A 20,045-nucleotide genomic window follows, 5' to 3' on the forward strand; every position below is an offset into this window, starting at 1 on the left:
AAAGGAGATGCATAGACAGAGAAAGCAGATTCGCGGTTTGCAGGGGCTGGGGGAAGAGAACGGGAGTGGCCGCTAATGGGCTGGAGATTTCTAGTAGTGATGAAAATGCTCTAAAATTAGATAGACCGTGTCTATCTTGCACAACTGTTAACGTACTAAAAATGACGGAATCGTACACTGTAAATAGCTGAATTTCATTGTTTGTGAGTTCTACCTGTTTTCAGAGAAAGAAGATTAGTAGGAAAATTGTCAAGATTCTGATGAGAGCTACAGACGAGGCTCTAGTAGGGCACCGACGCGGATCTCCTGTGTCAGTGACTCGTCTGTGGCTCCAGAAGGCGCGAACATCAGGGAAGCAGGTATCACTGAATTACTTTTCTCCCGCGGCTGGCGTGCCATTTTTCTCACACAGCTTTCAATGTTTTTTTCTTTCTTTGTACAATCTTATGGGCACCACTTCTGCGAAGTTTGTCTAAGTCTGAAGGAATAAACTGAAGAGAGAACTGCTGAAGGATATTCCCTACACAGGAGGAAAGTGATAAAAGAAATAATCCTGGAACACCAAGAAAAAATAAAGAATAAAAATAAGGACACGTACAGTAAGCTCTGCTTCTCAATTACTACAGAGTGTAAAATCATGTGGGAAAAAACTCCCATTTTTCTTGGATGGTCTTGTCAAAATGAAGTTAAATTTTGCATCAACTGCACAGATCTTACCTGTACAATTCAGAAGGTTTTTTTTTTTAAGATTTTATTTATTTATTTGAGAGAGAGACAGTGAGAGAGAGCATGAGTGAGGAGAAGGTCAGAGGGAGAAGCAGACTCCCCGTGGAGCCGGGAGCCCGAGGTGGGACTCGATCCCGGGACCCCGGGATCACCTGAGCCGAAGGCAGCCGTCCAACCAACTGAGCCACCCAGGCGTCCCCAGCTCAGAAGGTTTTGACACGTGTACACACCCGTCTGAACCATAATCCTGACGGGATACAAAACGCTTCTCTCCGCACAAAGCTCCCTCGTGCCCCGTCCCTTCCAGTCAGTCCCCGCCCTTCACAACCGACGTCCTGATTCCTACGGACACAGAGTCACTCTGCCCGGCCTGAAAATCAGACAAGTGAGCCCGCGCGATTTTCCTAAGCATTATCTCGTTCTTGAAGCTCTGGCAACACGAAACAAATGAAGTAACAGTCTGCTTGGCTTTTTTCTACATTTCTACCCGTTTAGTCCCCTCCTGACATTCTGGGGATGTTTTCTTCTCAGAAGTCCTGCTGAGCACTTAGAGGGACAGGAAATCACTGCCCCATACCGAGTTTCCTCCGAAACGGTACGCGGATCTCTGCGTAAACGTTTCCACATCGCGGAGTGCGGAGGGTGTGGGAGAGAGAAACGGGCGAGGAGAGCCGCCGGCGAATCCGAAGTCAGCCGCGCCTTCCCTGGGTGACATCCTCCACAGTTCTGAGCTCTCCCGTCACTGGCGTCTGTCACAGACGCCTCTGAGAAGCACTCGGCTCTCACGGCCACATCTGTCCCCTGCAGCGGCATCTGGAAGGAGCCGTGCCTGCAGGCAGGCTTAAGGAACGCGTCACGCCCATAACCCGCTGGGCTCCGCCAGGTCCGCCGACCCCATGGGCCGGTTGCTGGGCCGGAGGACTGACTGCTGGCCGCAGGCTCAGTGGCAGGCAACTTCCCTATTATTATCTGCAGGGATTTGGGGAAAAATTCAAACTGTGAAGGCCAGGATGTAACCAGATTTCAATAAAAGGATAAAGAATTCTTAATTGCGTTTCTTTGAACACAGACCCTGAAGCGGGTACGTGCTGACCCGGGTTCCTTAGAAAGGAGCCCTGAGACAGGCACACCTGCCCGACAGGAAGGAAGGAAGCTCGAAGAACTCCCCTTGCCCACCTCTCCCCTCACTATCCGTTCCCTTTCTCCACACACGCTCATCATCACCGTCACGCTAGCTCCTTGCGTCCCAAACTGGGCCCCCCGGACCCCGGTTCCCCAGACGATGACAGGTGTTTCCATCTACCCCACACCCACCCCACAGGGCAGGAGAAGGAAGCACGTGGCGAAACAGCACTCCGGGAATCAGGCCAGCGCCAAATGAGGACTAGGGGACAAGGACATGTCACCGAGACACCCACACACCCTATGTCAGATCTTGTCCCGGGCACTGTCTCCCGTGCCACACTTCCCAAGCACAGGCGCTCACGCGGACACAAGGAAAACCACCAGACGGAGCCCGATGGGTTTCCTGATGGCTGAACTGGCTCCTTGAAGCACGGCTCACACACACACGCTCACGCTCACACACGCTCCCAACACACTCACACTCACACACACATGCTCACACACACTCACACACATGTTCCTGACACACACGCTCACGCTCACACATGTTCCTGACACACACACTCACCCTCACACACATGCTCCTGACACACACTCACACACACGCTGACACTCACACATGCTCACACACATCTGACACACACGCTCACTCACACACATGCTCACTCACACTCCCGACACACACACGCTCACACACAGGCTCTCACACGTGTTCCCGATGCGCTCACTCACACGTTGACACACATGCTCACACACAAATGTGACACACATGCTCACACACACAGGCTCTCACACGTGTTCCTGACACACACGCTGACACTCACACACGCGCTCACACACATCTACTGACACACACACAGGCTCTCACACGTGTTCCGACACGCTCACTCACACGCTGACACTCACACATGCTCACACACAAATGTGACACACATGCTCTCACACGTGTTCCCCACACACACGCTCACTCACACGCGCTCACACACATCTACTGACACACACTCTCACACAGGCTCTCACACGTGTTCCCGACACACACGCTCACTCACACACATCTACTGACACACACACACGCTCTCACACAGGCTCTCACACGTGTTCCTGACACACACGCTGACACTCACACACATCTACTGACACACACACTCTCACACAGGCTCTCACACATGTTCCGACACGCTCACTCACACGCTGACACTCACACATGCTCACACACAAATGTGACACACACACTCTCACACAGGCTCTCACACGTGTTCCCGACACACACGCTCACTCACACACATCTACTGACACACACACACGCTCTCACACAGGCTCTCACACGTGTTCCTGACACACACGCTGACACTCACACATGCTCACACACATCTGACACACACGCTCACTCACACACATGCTCACTCACACTCCCGACACACACACGCTCACACACAGGCTCTCACACGTGTTCCCGATGCGCTCACTCACACGCTGACACACATGCTCACACACAAATGTGACACACATGCTCACACACACAGGCTCTCACACGTGTTCCTGACACACACGCTGACACTCACACACGCGCTCACACACATCTACTGACACACACACACACACACAGGCTCTCACACGTTTTCCCGACACACACGCTGACACTCACACACGCGCTCACACACATCTACTGACACACACTCTCACACAGGCTCTCACACGTGTTCCCGACACACACGCTGACACTCACACACATCTACTGACACACATGCTCTCACACAGGCTCTCACACGTGTTCCCGACACACACGCTGACACTCACACACGCGCTCACACACATCTACTGACACACACGCTCTCACACAGGCTCTCACACGTGTTCCCGACACACACGCTCACTCACACGCGCGCTCCCACACACGCTCAGAGGTCCTCTGGCCGCAGTCCGGCCTGAAATGAAAGCAACCCGGCTCCCTTCCTTGACTGCCCTGGTGACCGCCCTGTCCTTGCCAATCCCTACACTGAACGCGCAGACGAGAACCTGAGGCGAGGGGGCAGCCTCCTCCAGGACAGAGGGCAGCAGCCTACGGAGGGGACACACGTCATCCAGAGCCACTCGCCAGCGCCATCTCAGCCAAATTACCAAAACACAGGCTCGCTAGGCGTTGGTTGTTAAATCACCCACATGGTTCCGGCAAGACCAAACGAGGAGACGGCTCAAAGCGTCTCCCGAGATGCTCGGCACGGGGCTGGCATTCCACAAACAGCAACTTCCACACCACAGGGGACAAACAGCCCACTCTCCACAGGCGACCCGTGCTTGCCACGCGGCCTTCGGTGTCCTTCCAGCAAAGCAGGACACTCCGGCCCTGGGGCTCTTGCCCTGCCGGCCCCTCTGGAGAGAACACGCCTTCCCGCCTATCCCACGGGCCCAACGATGACATCTGACGGCTCCAGGTTACGGAGGCCCCCACGTGCCTCACACACAAATGTAAATGCATGTTACTCCTGAAACACCACAGAAGATGCCTCTAAAATTACTTTCCTGTGCTGTGGTGGAGGAAAATTCATTTTTAAAAACCCCATTAAAATAAGACAAAAACCCCATTAAAATAAAACCAAAACCCATCTTCACAGACCAACCAAGCCTGATCCTCTCATTCCCTAACCAGGACACGTTACTGAGCCTCAAGCATTAAGACAGACACGTTCACGATGTTTAATACTGCCACAGGAGTCCTCGTATGAAAATAACGGTCTGAGTAAATTTAGCACTTCCATAAAGGCCGGTGCGCGCTCGCTTTCACGGGTAGCGACTAATCCCGGCCAAGCAACTTGTCGGCCATCTAGAAATGGCCCCTCGGCCAGCAGCAGAGCTCTTCTGCCACCGGGGCCACTCGGAGATAAGCCCCACATCAGCCCTACCTTCGCTCAAGGAACTGACGAAAGACGAAACCAACCCAAAAAGGCAACACATCTGGGGAATGTAGCGACAATCTTGACACCCGAGCATGGGAAAGGGAGGGGCCCACTGTAAGCCGCCTGCAGCAAAGGACACAGAGACCGGCAAACCCAGGAACTTCAGGGCAACTATGAAAGGTTTGACGACAGAATCCTGCTAAATTACAAGAACAATTAAAATATAATTTTATTTTTAACTCACAAAAATCACAATCTACTAAATGAAACTATCCAAACGGAAGCAAACGGTCACCCCGTCAACAGCTGGCTCCGGCGGGAGAGGGCGGGGGTCGGCAGCCGCCTGTGCCGCTGCTCCAGGAAAGGGCTCTGCAGCCTGCAGCGTCCCGCCAGGGGTCCGCGTGGGAAGCAGAAACAGCCGGGGGTGGGGGGCTTCCGGGCACTGCCGGTGGTGAGAGGAGCCCTTCCACTGAGTTCCTGCCCTGCCACCAAAGAGTCGGCGACACGGCCACTGTGCAGAACATCGTCGGGGCCTCTCCTGAGACCGCCTGCAGAGCCCATCCGTGAGCCACATGCGGTCATCAGTGTCACCGCCTCAGGTTCAACCCCACGCCGTTGGTGGGCGTCCAATGCTGAGTGTGTCCTCACACGGTCAGGCCACACCGAGCCGGCAGCGTATCTGACCTTCGTCCACGCACCACGGACCAAGGGAGGGACCTCGAGGCTGGGCTTTAGGCCCCCGACCACCCACCCCCACACAGCTGAGCCCCTGCCTCCCCGGCCCACCGCCGACCACGGCTTGGTAGCGCGGGAGCGCGTGGCGCAGGCAGTGCTGCTTTGGGCACCACATCCTCCTGGTTTTCCTCCCTCCCCCTCTTCCCCCTGCGCTGAGACGGTCAAGGTCTGGAGACAGCCGTGAAGACCTGGGGCAGTGCTCGGAGCAGGGGCCGGCCCTCGTCTGACGGCAGTTTCCCGGCTCATGCTGGCTCTCCTGACACTCCCCAGCCCTCGCCAGCCTCTTCCACTCGCACGTTCTCACTGCCCGGGCCTGCCACCTGGCCTTCGTGCCCGTCCTCGGCCGGCGCGGCTCTGCTCTCACACCTCCGCGGGGCTGCCCTTCGGTTCACGCGGGCCTCGCTCAGATGCCTGGAAAGCAGCCCCCGCCGTCCCCCGCCAGCCCCTGGTGCTGCCCCGCCATCATCCACATCGCGTGACATACGCCATTCTGTGTTGTCACGTCTCTCCACCCGTGTGTAGGCTGCCCGGGGAGGAATTCCGTCTTGCTCACTTCTGAGCCGGCGGCTGTGAGGACGGCCCGGAGCTCGGTGACCGCTGTTCTAAGTGAGCTCCCCGAGGGCCGGGAGCTGCAGGGCGCCCGGGCCTGGGCACCAGCCACCGTGGGGACAGGTGAACCCGCAGCTCGACAGCAGGGACTACAGACGGGTCGCTGAGCCCAACATGGGCCCACGTACTTCATGGGAGACAAAGAAATACAACCTCTATCTAGTCTCTCTGACCTAGAGATTTTTTCTTAAATTAGAATAGCTCCCGGCCACTAACAAACAAGAGAGCAGAAAGTGCAAATATGACCCGTTTGTAATACTTAGCACGGAACACTCTAGAAGGAACGATCAGACATGAAGACGGGCATCTGGAAAGGCTCCCCGGACAGTGCCTTCAAGTGGGTTTTGACGGTCTGGGAGCCTAACGCATCAACCATTAGATAGATGACAAGGACGTGGACTGGCAGAACTTTATGCAGTAGCTACTCTGTTTAAGTTTTTCTTTAAAAATCCAAAGAGATATTATAACTTCAACCTTTCTGAATTAACATGCCCTCGTAACGGATGTGAACATCTTGGCTTCTTCCGCGAGCTCATCTGCTTCGGAATCACACTTCCCTCTTTCCAAAATCACTCCTCGACTTTTTCAACGTGACACTTTAGACAACAGATCACACACAGAGGGAAGGGGGGAAGGTGTTACTTAGCCCAAGCAGGAATTTGCTCCTTTTCTAAAATACTCTTGGGCGGCAGACGGCTCCGCTCCGGTACACAGGCAGAGGCTGCACCACAACCGAGCTAGTCCCACTTCAACACACGCCAAAACACAGTAAAATAAGCAGATGCCAGCGAGTGTAACAGAAACACCCCTGGCAGACACGGAAGTCTCGGAAGGGTGTAGCCTATTAGATGAAGGCAACATGCAATTTTTATAGTCCACATTCCGTGTCGGGGGAGTTTATAGACAGCATGGCCCAGCAGAAAACACACGAGCTCAGCAGAGGGTCTGCAGGCCGAAGGCCAGGACACGAACAGCAGCTGCGGTCCTTCCAAAGTGTCAGGCTGCGACAAGGCAGTCGCGTTCTCTGAGCCTCGACTTCCTTGTCAGCAACCAGGAGCACGCGGCCACCGCAGAGTCTGTACGGAGCGCAGAGAGTAGCGTGTAAGCGGCGGGCGAGGTATGGGACCGAACTCCCACTGGCTGCGGTGCTTTCTGTCCACACAGCCCAGCCCCTCCTCTATAAAACAGCCTCCTTGGGGCGCTGGGTGGCTCAGTGGGTTAGAGCCTCGGTCTTCGGCTCAGGTCATGATCTCAGGGTCCTGGGATCGAGTCCCGCATCGGGTTCTCTGCTCAGCAGGGAGCCTGCTTCCCCCCCTCTCTCTGCCTGCCTCTCTGCCTCCTTGTGATCTCTGCTGTCAAATAAATAAATAAAATCTTTAAAACAAAACAAAACAGGCTCCTCTGCTCTGTTCTCCTGACCTGTCCACGGTGTTGCCTTAGCTAGGCTACAATTCTCTGTTATCCCCAAATAAACCCATTTTGGTTGGTAAGTTAACTGGCAGTTTTATTTTTAAGGTCAACACAAGGAAGACTCATTAAATATAAAGGCAGGGTAGGTTACAAAAATGGAAATATGCTTTTGATGTACGTATACTTTTAATATACGTTGTGTATCTTATATGTGTATTTTGTACATACATACCCATAAGTAGATAAATATTACTAATCAGAAGGAAGTTGCAGTGGCTGTACGGACCTCAGCAAAGGAGAATTCAGAGGAGGGCTCATGGCCAGGGACAAGGAAGGACACTGCGGAACGATCAAGGAGTCAGTTCCTTAAGCAGACAGGACAGCCCTACACATGCGCGCGCCTACTAACACAGCTGCAAAACACACAGGGTGAAAACTCACAGGAGCGAAAGGAACACGGAATCCACAGAGATGGCCACAGATTTGACCTCCCTCTCCTGATAACTGACAGGATATGGAGACAGAAAACCAGGAAGGACAGAGAAACCTCAGCAGCAGCTTCAACCACCTTCAAAGTACGACACGTCACCCAACGACAGAAGAACACATGACCTTTTCAAGTACATGAGGAACATCTACAAGACAGACGACACTTGGGGCTAGAAAACATCTCAGTGAATTTAGGAGGATTAGAACCACACACAGTATGTTCTCTAACCACAGCAGAAATAAATTAGAATTCAAGTCACATGGTGACTCGGTTGTCCGACCCTTGATCTCAGCTCGGGTCTGAATCTCAAGGTCATGAGTTCAAGCCCTGCGTTGGGCTCCACACTGGGTGAAGAGCCTACTTAAAAAAAAAAACAATATAATGGGGTGCCTGGGTGGCTCAGTGGGTTGAGCCTCTGCCTTCGGCTCAGGTCATGATCTCAGGGTCCTGGGATCGAGTCCCGCATCGGGCTCCCTGCTCAAGCGGGGAGCCTGCTTCCTCCTCTCTCTCTCTCTGCCTGCCTCTCTGCCTACTTGTGATCTCTGTCAAATAAATAAATAAAATCTTTTAAAAAAATCAATAAAAATATGTCTGGAAAATCTTCAAATATTTGGAAATTAAATAAGCCGATCTAAATGAGAACAGGTGCCACACACTGTATCACAGAGTACGGTGGTGTCACAAAGCAGATACATGGTGTCACAGGTCCCCAGAGGTCAGAAATGCTTTATAAACATTACGTTGCATGCTCGATCAGTCATGGGTAATCATTTCGCTTCGTAGTAAATCCACACATATTCGTGCACCAACACAGTCTTCACTGCAAACCACCAGGGATGCTCAAGAGGTCCCCTGGTACAAATGCAGACCCTCGAAGACCCACGACGTCTCTCCTACCCCGTGAAGCTCTGGGCCACTCCTGTCTTAAGTGCGCTCACAGACACTCCTCTGCTCGGCGGCTGCCTCTCGCCCAAGCCGGCCCACCCCCGCCCATCGTCTACTGCTACGCTCCGCACGCCTGCCGTCCCCGCCCTGCAGCCCCTCCGTTCCTCCGCCTCGCTTCTGCTCTGGCCCAGCCGCCCGCACTAGAGCAGCTCCGACACCCAGCCCTCCCCCTCCCAGGACACCAGCAGGGGCCTGGCTCCTCATGGGCTCACGGGTATGCAGGGAAAATGAAATGAATCCGCAGAGAACCTAACAGTGAGCGTCTTCCCGGGAAGTCACTGGCCACACTCTCGCATGGGTGAAAGCCGGGTTTGATCCTGACTCCCCGCCTTGCGGGCACTGCGGTCCTAGAACTAGCTTTTTCTGAAAGCCGCTGCTCCACAGGACAGATGGGCGGGCAATCACAGCCCAGTGCACGGGTGCGGGGCTCCTGCACACTCGCACACACAGACCAGCCGGCGACGTGCAGAGTGGGGGCACCGGCTGGCGGCTCGGGGTGAAACGAGGCAAACCCACGTCCTCCAAACGTACGCGTGGGAACCGAACCGCAACCGCGCGGCGAGGTCGGAAGCCGTGCTGCGGTCCCCGCGGCCCGACCGGGCTCCTTCATTCATCGGACAGAGGCCGACGGGAAACCATGGGCCCCGAACCACACATCACGGCTGCGTGTGAAGCAGGGACGGGGCAGACGGCACGACCTCCCTGGTGAGGCGGACCGTGCGACGGCCGCGCTGTCTGGGCTCCCGCAGGGCAAGAGGTCGCAGACAGGCAGTGCGGAGGACTGTGCTCGGAAGGCACAGGATATGGGCCTACCGCTGGAGCCAAACACCGAGCTGAGGGACAAAGGAGACGCCACTGGCTTCTCAGGTCCTCTGCCCGCACGCTCTGCCTGTCCTTCCCCCGACTCCAGTTCCCATGCTTCTGAGGCAACTCTGCGATGAGCAGAGTTTGGTTTGCTGGAGTCAGAAATGAGGAAGGTGCTCTGGATGGGGACAAAAGGGTCCTATCACCAGCAGTCACTGCCCGGAGATCAAGGACTCCATTAGGACTGCAAACCTCAGCTTCTGCGTGGAGAATACGCCGAGGCAGCTCTCCAGCATCCGGATCATTCTGGGCCGCAGACCGTGGGCCGGGCAGCTTTCTTAGCAAACCGCCGTCAGCAAGCCTTCCCCTGGGGAACGCTGCGGGCACAGTCATGCGCTTTCAAGCCATTGATCTAGTCCGCAAGGGGATGTGACAGAAACTAATCCGGCCCTATCGGTCGGCCAGCACACCCCGGCAGACGGCTCTGAGACACCCCACAGATGCGCCAGTCGGGTCCTTACCTCGAGAGCACCGGTTCTCCAGCCCCCTGCAGCCCGACAGACGCACACCCATCGCCCGAGGATCCCGCAGATACAAGCACTGGGGGCCAAGCCAGTAATGCACCGGACAGACCTCGGTCCCCACTGCCTCGCCTCACCCTGGGGACCGCTGCAACGTGCCCCGATCAGAGCCGCTGCCCCTCCTCTCCCGCTGAGGGCTGCCGAGGAGAGCCGGACCAGCCGGCACACACGCACAGCTCCAGCGGCCTCTCGCTCCCTCTACTCGCAGACCCGGGGGGCAGCAGAAACGCAGGAGCGCGAGGCCCTCCCTGTCTTCCCGGCTCGAACAGAGTTCCCGCTATGCCCGTAAAACAGAATGTTCCTATCGGCTTCTGCTTTAACAACTGGAACTCAGAGCGGCCGGACCTCCAGCGTTTGGTGGTTTTCAAATGCTGCCGTGTATCTATACCACGATGCTGGCCACCGGCTGTCGGCCACAAAGGCCAGAGCTCACGGACACACAAGGCCTCTTCGCATGGGTGCGCGCCTCGCTCTCTTCGGGGCGGCGGTCCCGGCCTTCCCAACTGAGCGCGGGGCCTGCGCATTTCCTTGGAAGAGTCCGAAGCCTGCCAAGGACATGTGCACGTCCTCTGGGCTCTGGACCCCTCTGGAACTGGAGAGAACGCCACGTGTGTCCGGCAGCAAGGTGGGAGGAGCGGCCGCGGACTGCCGACTGCCGCAGGACAACCGCGGTGCCGCCCCCCGAGGCCGGCGGCTTCCCCAGGGGACCGTGGTCCACACCGCGGGCGCTCCCGGCACTTCCACACACGTCACGGCAGTTCCACCACGGGGCAGATCTCTCCGGGCCGGAAGGAAAGGGAACACTGCTGGCAAGTGACCTGCCAAGTAAGTGAGAAGTCACCCCTGCTGACTCAGGAGGGACGAGAGGGACAGACTGCTGGGTCCTGCTGCGGAGGAAGAAAACCCCTAGAGGCACGTCTCCCCCCGTGACAGTCGAAAGAGCAGCCGAGATGAGGGCAAGCTGGAAGCCAGGGGCCGGGCCGGGGGCGTTACGTCGTCACTCATGTCCTTCCGATGTCCAGGTTCAGGGAAGGACAGCAACGTCGGACACAGGCCACCGTCCTCCTGGGCCCCCATGAGTTCCATTCCTACGTGGACAAGAAGTCGAGGGTCTGCCACTTGCTTTCTACCTTCGTGACTGTCCCCAGCGCTCACCCTGCCCACAGCCACGCCTCTGAGTCCGCGCAGCTCAGGCAGCTCGCTCCGGGGGCATGGGGCCCTGGGGCGCCTGCACACCTCCCCGAGCCCTAGTGTCCGTCTGTGCAAAGCAGGCGGCTGTGGGCAGCGCCCAAACGTGGTGAGCATGGGCCTCAGTCCGGCGGCCGCCACCCGCAAGCACTCGGGGGCGGGTCAAGTTCATACTGGCATCCGCTGCGATTCCTGACACAAACGTGACGTGGGTGACTGGGGATTAAAAACTAAGCCAGTCACACGTATCTTACAATGTCCTACAGAAGGCAGCGCGTCTGGGTGGCTCAGGCATTGGGCGTCTGCCTTCGGGTTAGTCATGATTCCAGGGTCCTGGGATCGAGCCCCGCATGGGGCTCTCTGCTCGGCGGGGAGCCTGCTTCCCCCTCACCCACTCCCCCTGCTTGTGTTCCCTCTCTCACTGTGTCTTTCTGTCAAATAAAATCTTGGAAAAAAAACAAATTCAAATAGAAAGCAACCCTCCACTACCCCACCTCACGGACGACAGCCTCACCCCAGCGAAGCTGGGTTCCCGGCAGATGACATAACAGTGCTCCGTGTTCCTAAGAGCGAAGCCCTCTGTGCCCACCCTTGAAAACCACACACGTAAGCTACTGTTTTGGCCGATGTTTACAGTTGTGCAAAGTGAAGTGAAACACAGCTAACTCGGCTTAAAAGGAAACTTCGCTGAATGTTATTTGAGGCCAAAATAATGTTTTAATTATCCTGATGACATCTCATTCCCAATTGTCACTCACCACTGAGACCGTAGCAGCTACCATTCCTGCAGGTCAAAGCTGGACGAGTGCTGGTGACTCCGCGTGGCCCTGCCTCCTTGCCCAGCTCCCGTGCTGGTCGCACGAGGTCTGCGGCTGACTGAGCTCTTGCGGGCGCCGAAGCTCACGTCGGTGTCACTGTTCTACATTCTACGGTGGAGCCCAGGAGCACAGGTGGCTCAGCCAGCTTGGCTCGAGACCCAGCTAACAGGTAGGATTTGCAGAGCATCCAACCCCCACCCCGGCATCACACATGCTGCAGGCTTCACGGCGGGAGCCTGTGCTGCACATCTGATCCAGAACAGAAAGGCTGGCGGGGTGAGTCTTCAAGCACATGTGTCCATGACCTCCAACCGTCACACCTTCTGTACGTGCCCTCACGCTGCGTATGGGGAAACTTGGACCCAACTTAGGAACTTTTCCTGGATTTGCAACAGAAGAGCGCGTCAGAACAGTTCGGTGGAAAGTAGGAGATTGCGGCTCTGACTGGCTCGAGCAGGAAGAGCCCATCACCTCTCGGCGAGTGCAGAGGCCGGGCTGCACTCGGTGGCTCGCTGCCGTCATCGAAGCCCAGGGTTGGTTCTTCTCTCCATCCTGCCCTCCCGAAATCGCCTACAGGCTGCCCTCCCCGCTCCCACCAGGCTACAGGGCACATCCCGGTTCCTATCCAGGGAGGGAGATGCCTCGCCTCCACGCTCGGGGTCCAGATGGACCTACTTCGCTCCCGCGCCCACCTGTGGGCCAGCAACTGTGGACAGACGGGTGCCAGGCACGGACCCGCTGAGGCCCCAAAGCTGAAGCCAGTCACTGGCACGACAACAGGATTGCATGACGGCGTCGGCGCACGAACCCTCCAGCCTGCCTCACACGTTAAAGGGACCTGGGCAGGTGTGAAAACCCGGATGCCCGTGCCCCACTCCCCATCACCTACATTACTACCTTTAGGGACAGAGACCCAAACATGACTATCAGCGCAGGGCCGGGCGGGGGCGGCCGAGGGTGGGTGTTGGTTGGTTTCACAAAGCCCTTACCGGAGTTTAGGATCTCATTCTCTTAGTCATGTGGATCACAAAAGGGAGGCTGAAGGGGCGTCTCAGGGGCTCAGGTCATGATTCCAGGGTCTTGGGATTGAGCCCCACGTCGGGCTCCCTGCTCGGTGGGGAGGCGGATTTTCCCTCGCCCTCTGTTCCTCCCCCTGCTTGTGCTCGCTCTGTCAAATAAATAAATAAAATCTTTAAAAAAAAAAGAAAAAGAAAAAGGGAGATTGAAGCCCTGACGAGTTAGATACGAGGAAGACGACGAAGGTGCTGGATAAGCTGTGCAGAGTCCTGGAAATACTGACCCCAGCCAGTACCGCAGGGAAGAAGGGCGATGTGGCCCTAACCCCAGCTGCACCGGGCTGGGAGCTGGGCTACGCTTCCCCGCCCAGTGCCCAGTTTTCTGTCATGCACAGGAGGGTCAGCAATGTCGGCGTGCTATGACCTGACCCAGCATGAGAGACCACTTTGAAGGGTCCTGGAGCCTGCAGCGACACGAGCAGAGCTCGAACGGGCACCTTCCCGGATTAAACTGCCGTGGGCAGGGTGGGGGTGGGTCCCTGACTTCTGGGCTGTTCCTGGTTAAAGTCACAAGAGCCTCTGGTGCCCTGACAACACCTCCACTCTACACAGGCCTCTGTGGCCAGACACTCTGGCCGGGGGTATGATGTCCACAAGGCTAGAGGGCACCCTGCCCGGTCGGTGTCTGCTGGTCCAGCCAGGACCTCCCTCTACTGGGACCGTACAACCTTCGGACATAAAAGTTTCCCTCCACAACTATGGCACTTACAATGTTGTATTTGTGTCCAAGAAATAGAACCCAACAAATATGTGGGAAACACTAACTCCCCAGTTTTACCTTCTGAAGGGTTTCTTTTGACTTCTGAGTAAAAATGGCTTCTGAGAAGTCACAAAACTAATGTCCTCAGTGGAGTGTCCACAGCCGGCAGGCCTGCCAATCAGGGGGGCACTCTCGGCCAAGGCCTCACAGTCGGGTAAAGAGCGACGACCCTAAGCTCCAAGTCCCTCGTTTGCAAGCTGATGAAGACCACTCAGGGACATCTTGTATTTTTTTTTTTTTAAGATTTTATTTATTTGACAGAGAGAGAGAGATCACAAGTAGGCAGAGAGGCAGGCAGAGAGAGAGGGAAGCAGGCTCCCTGCTGAGAGAGAGCCCGATGCAGGGCTCGGTCCCAGGACCGTGGGATCATGACCTGAGCCGAAGGCAGAAGCTTTAACCCACTGAGCCCCCCAGGCGCCCCAAAAGATGTCTTTTCTTAAAGATGAACAGAGAGGATGATCATGAAAATGATTCCAGCATTAGGGACCTATATGAAAACAAACCACTAAACATGAAGCAGATTTCACATTTCAGGAACCTACTTTTATGCCAGAAGGGAAATTGCCATGTAAAGACAGAGCGTAAGGGAATATAACTCCTTGTCCGAGACGCTAAGCTGCATGTGTTCGACGTGAGACACACTGACGCTCAGCTTTTAGGGACTTTTCTCTCTGAAGTCAGAATCTGACTGCCCTCGGCACGAATGCCCAAAACGCTGTCCGGCTAGCCTGGCCCAGGCACACCCCCCTGCTCTGCCTCCCGGCGGCACCGGCTCCTGCCTGCGTCCCCACAGAAGCTCCGCCAGAGATCACCAGCGGGCCCCCACCGGCAAAGCCTTGTCTCCATCCCTCTTGTCTTGAGCCTCCGTTGCGTCTGACCCTATTAGACTTTCTCCTTCTCAGAGAACTGTTTCCTCCTTATTTTAAGTTCGGCCATTTCCACGTCCTCCTCCACTGGATTGCCACGGCCTCCCGTGAGGCAGACAGGCGCAGCACCTGCCCTCCGCTGTGTGGACGCAGCCTGCGCAGCACACACCACCCCACACCCCAAGCCTCTGGCTGGTCACACAGACTCCCAAGTTTCTCCTCGCCTTCTGGATAGTTCCATGTGGATACATAGTTTCCACCGTGACTTCAAACAGCACATCCCACACCGAACATCTCCCCATGTCCACGAGCTCCCGCTTCTACACTGTGAGAGTCAGTTATACCTCGACCAGACGACAGTAAATCTGGGATGGCCTCCATCTTGATGGATCCAACATGCAGAGCCAAACACTTTCCGCCATGCTTCAAGGTATGACGTGGTCATCTGACCAGTCAAGTCCATCCGTGGCTGCACACCCAGTGTTTTAAGTTATGTTTCTTATTAAGTGTTACATAGGGGTACCTGGAGGGCTCAGTCTGGGAAGCATCTGCCTTTAGCTCAGGTCAGGATCTCAGGGTCCTGGGATCGAGTCCTGCCTCTGGCTCCCTGCTCAGTGGGAGTCTACTTCTCCCTCTGTCCCTCCCCCTCCTCATGCTCTCTCAAATAAATAAATAAAACCTTTTCTTAAAAAGAAAGTGTTATGTAAGTTTTGATTAATGAAAGGGAACAGGCCCCACCATCTCTTACAGAAAGGTCGACTTCTTTGGCCTGTAAGACCTTCTGAGGCCAAGTGTCAAGTCAATTGCTGGAGAGTTTTTGGTTGTTTTTCTTTAAGACAAATACCACACCTACTGCACTGACAGTCTGAACACTGGCCTAACACAGAAGTATTAGGAGGAATATTTAACCAACATAATAAAACACTTATATCAAAAATCTTTCTTAATGGGGCACCTGGTTGGCTCAGCCCATAGAGCTTGCAACTCTCAACCTCTAGGTTGAGTTCAAGTTCTACACTGGATATACAGATTACCTAAAAAGAATTAAGTATCTTGGGGCACCTGGGTGGCTCAGTTGGTTAACCATCTGCCTTTGGCTCAGGTCATGACCTCGGGGTCCTGGGATTGAGCCCTGTGTTGGGCTCCCTCCTCAGTCGGGAGTCTGCTTCCTCCTCTGTCTCTGTCCCCTTCCCCTTTTATACTCTTGCTCATGCTCTCAAAAAAAAAAATAATAATACGGGAGCGCCTGGGTGGCTCAGTGGGTTAAGCCGCTGCCTTCGGCTCAGGTCATGATCTCGGGGTCCTGGGATCGAGTCCCACGTCGGGCTCTCTGCTCAGCAGGGAGCCTGCTTCCCTCTCTCTCTCTCTCTGCCTGCCTCTCCGTCTACTTGTGATTTCTGTCAAATAAATAAATACAATCTTTAAAAATAAAAATAAATCCTTTCTTAAAAAAACATTTATAAATAAAGGTCATAAAGAGTTCACTTTTGATCACACTGTTATCACCACTGTTCACATAACAGAGACATAGATGACCAGACTCACAGCACAGACGGTGCTGGGCCAACAGGGACATTGAGGTCACACGGCCCAACTCTCCCCAACCTCCAAACCTCTCAGCCTCCCTCATTACACAACCCAGAGACATACAAACCAGCCCTCCACCTCCTCTGTGATATGACAAATCATCAGCAGTGATTTTCACCCGAGAGGACACACCTTCAAGCCAACTGGTCTTCCATCCCTTCATCGGAGACACAGTTCCGAGCACCTCCTACGTGTTAAAGGGGCCGGCTCCCCCTGCAAACCACGTGAAGAGCCCTGCCGTCCGGAGCGCTCGCACCAGCGTGGAAGACAGACACGAGCCGCCAACGGGACGAGGAGGGCAGCTGTGCTGTGCGTCAAGGCTGACAGGTGCCATGGAAGATGACGAAGTGGCACCGGGGTGTGGGCTGGAGGAGGGAGGTACACGACCCCGACCAAAAGGAAGCGAGCCTTGAACTACCTGAAGGAAAACAAAACGGGTGATTCACAGAAGCCTCCAGAGTACCCTGAAATTGGAGAAAGAACTCAAGAGCCAGGACTGGGACGGACAGGATGAAGCAACGGTGGGATTCCGGCCGGCGTCCCGGGCCTCGGCGCCTCCCCCCGGATTCAGGCACGGGCTGCACAGGGGGCCTCACTCCAGTGGCCGGCGACACTGCCACAGGCAGCACAGACTGGCGCCTCCTAGTAGTTCTGCGCCCAGAGTGGCCTTCCTCACAGCTCTAGGCAGGAAGGTCCACGAGGAAGATTCTATCCTGCCCGCTCACACTCCCACCACGGAGACCGTCACCGGGCACTGCGGGGGCCCTCGCTGACGGGGGCCAGTGCGGAAGGCCCGCTCAGGGAAAAAGGCCACAAGCATGGTGGGCAACCAGGGTGACGGCCCCAGAGAAACTAAGTCTAGGGCTAACCTTCCCCGCCCGGAGGCCAACTACGCCACAACTGGTCTCAGTCTAGGCCGTGGGGTCACCCTGAAGCGCGTGCAGAGCCAGAGGCGTCCGCCACCAAGGCCAGGCCGCGCGTGGGGCGCCAAGTGCTGGCAGGCGAGGGCAGAGAGCCCAGAGGCTGGGGAGAAGGTGGCACAGATCCAGAAGAGGCTGCGGTCCAGTCCGGGCTCGGGCCAGTGGAGAGCTGGAGAGCAGACCTTGAAGGGAGGCAGGACACGGCCCGCGGGCAGCACAGCCACGGCCTGAGGGGACCGGACCGCAGCTGCCGGCAATGCTGCACTGTGCGGGGCTAATTGCACGGCTCGTGGGCCCGAGGCCACGGCTGAGGGGCGCTGGGAAAGGCAGGCGGTGGTCACAGGAATGCGAGAGAAGCCTAAGATCCAGCTCCCACCGTTCAGTCTAGTTGGAGGTAAATGGCATTTGAGAAACAAAAGAACAAGAAAATGTTAAATTGTCTCCAGGTGAAACAGAAACCAAAGGAGGGCGAGCTCTGTGGGCCGGGCCGGGCCGGGCCGCAGACTCCCACGAGTCACCGCCGAGCTGAGCTTCCGGAGCCCCGGCAGGAGCACTAACATAGAGGAGGGGGAGCCACCGCCGTGGAGATGTTTAAATATGCCATTTCATGTGTGTGTGTGTCGCACAAATCGGGGCATGGTACAGTCTGGGGAAGCTGCTCTCTGGGCGGCGATCGCCTCTGACTCCTCCCGTGTGGCTTTACTAGACTGCCACGGCGGACACACGAAATGTTCTACTTTTTTATCATGCTAAAACTTACATAACATAAACTTGGGCTGTTAACCATTTTCAAGGGCATGGGTCAGTGGTGCTAAGTCTGTCTACACTGCTGTGCAACCGTCCCCGCTGTCTGTCCATCTCCAGGACTCTGTTCAGCCTGTAGATCTGACACTGTGGCCCCATGAGACGTCCCCCTGCCCCGGCGCCCACCATTCTACTCCCAGTTTTGGAGCGTGACTGCTTTGCGTACCTCGAATGAGTGGACTCACACAGAATCTGGGGTCCGGCTTCCCTCACTCAGTGTAAGGTCCCCAAGCTGCAGTCACGTGGCCGCAGGGGTCAGGATGTCCTTCTGTTCCGTGGCCGAGCAAGGTCCCACTGTGCGCACCCTGCCTCCCCTCTGTCCGTTCAGCCGCCGGTGGGCATTCTGGTCGCTTCCATATCTTGGCTCTTGTAAGCCACGCTGTAGTGAACAGGGCTGTACGACTAGCTCTTCAAGATCCTGCTTTTAGTTCTTTTCGGTAAATACTGAGCATGGGGAGAAGATCTCTCCAAGCATCAGTTTGGAGAGAGAGCCGCTCGGAAACCGCAGCCGTCTCCATGTGACCCCCGCAGCTCCCGGCAAGGATGGGGGTGATGTCCGGCCCTCGTGTCCTCCCAGCTTGAGGAACGCCCTTTCTGCCCGCAACAAAATGCCCCCCCGCTTCATATATCCAGGCTTGTGGCTCGCCCCCACTTCTGAAGGGTGGTTTAGAAGGACATGGAATTCTTGGTGCACAGTCTTTCCACTCAGAATGTGGACAGATGCTCCCCCGTGCCACCACCACGGTTTCCGACGGGCGGAGAGCTGTTCACCTGGTCGCGGTCCCTTGCTGATTCCGAAATGCCTTGTCTCGAGTGCGAACGGTCCGACTGCGATGCGTCCAGCACGGGTCTCTGTTGACACCCCACGGACTCCTTGCACGTACGGACTGTCCGTCATCAGAGGGAGGAAGTCTTCAGACGTCACTCCCTCCAATAGTTTCTTCCGCTCTCTTCTCTGCTGAACTTCCTTTACGGGCCCTGCACGGACTAGTGCGCCCCGGGGTCCCGCAGGCCTCGGACTTCCAGCACTTGCTTCACGCTCTTCTGCTGCCATCCCTCGGCCCAGATGGTCTCTGTGGGTCCAGCCTTCGCTCTGCTGACGCTTCGGTCAGCGGCGGAACCTGCTGTAACAGCCCCTTTGTTTCTCCTTTCTTCTCTTCCTCCTTGTACTTTATTTGGGTGGTCTCAACTTCCACAAAGATCTTTACAGTAGATGTTTAGCTCATCAACTTCCGCCTTCCTCCTTAAACTAATAAAACTTCTAATAAACAGTTACTTAGATGCATTTCATCATTTTTTACACGTAATGTTTTTATTGTTCACTTCAAAATATCTGACTTGTTGTGATTTCATCTTTCACTTATGGATTACTTAATTTCTAGATGTGGGATTCTACTTATTCTTTTGTCACTAATTTCCAGCTTCACTGTACTGTGGTCCAAGAAGACATTCCTCACGATTCTGCTCTGAAATTTGTTGAGGCCTACTTTATAACCCAAAACTCTATAGTTTTTTTAAAGATTTTATTTATTTATTTGAGAAAGAGAGAATGAGAGACAGAGAGAGAGCACAAGAAGGGGAGAGTCAAAGGGAAGCAGGCTCCCCACTGAGCAGAGAACCCGATGGGGGACTTGATCCCAGGACTCCAGGATCATGACCTGAGCCCAAGGCAGTCGCCCAACCAACCGAGCCACCCAGGCACCCAAA

At 55.5% G+C, this 20,045-nt stretch overlaps 1 protein-coding gene across 5 annotated transcripts in view; it reads right to left on the bottom strand.

Moving 5' to 3' along the window:
- HSF2BP (heat shock transcription factor 2 binding protein) overlaps positions 1 to 20,045 on the bottom strand; it is a 100,211-nt gene that overhangs the window by 12,390 nt on the left and 67,776 nt on the right. The gene's annotated exons all lie outside the window — the stretch shown is intronic.

The sequence above is a fragment of the Mustela erminea genome, chromosome 1 (assembly GCF_009829155.1).
Source record: "Mustela erminea isolate mMusErm1 chromosome 1, mMusErm1.Pri, whole genome shotgun sequence".
Classification (NCBI taxonomy): domain Eukaryota; kingdom Metazoa; phylum Chordata; class Mammalia; order Carnivora; family Mustelidae; genus Mustela; species Mustela erminea.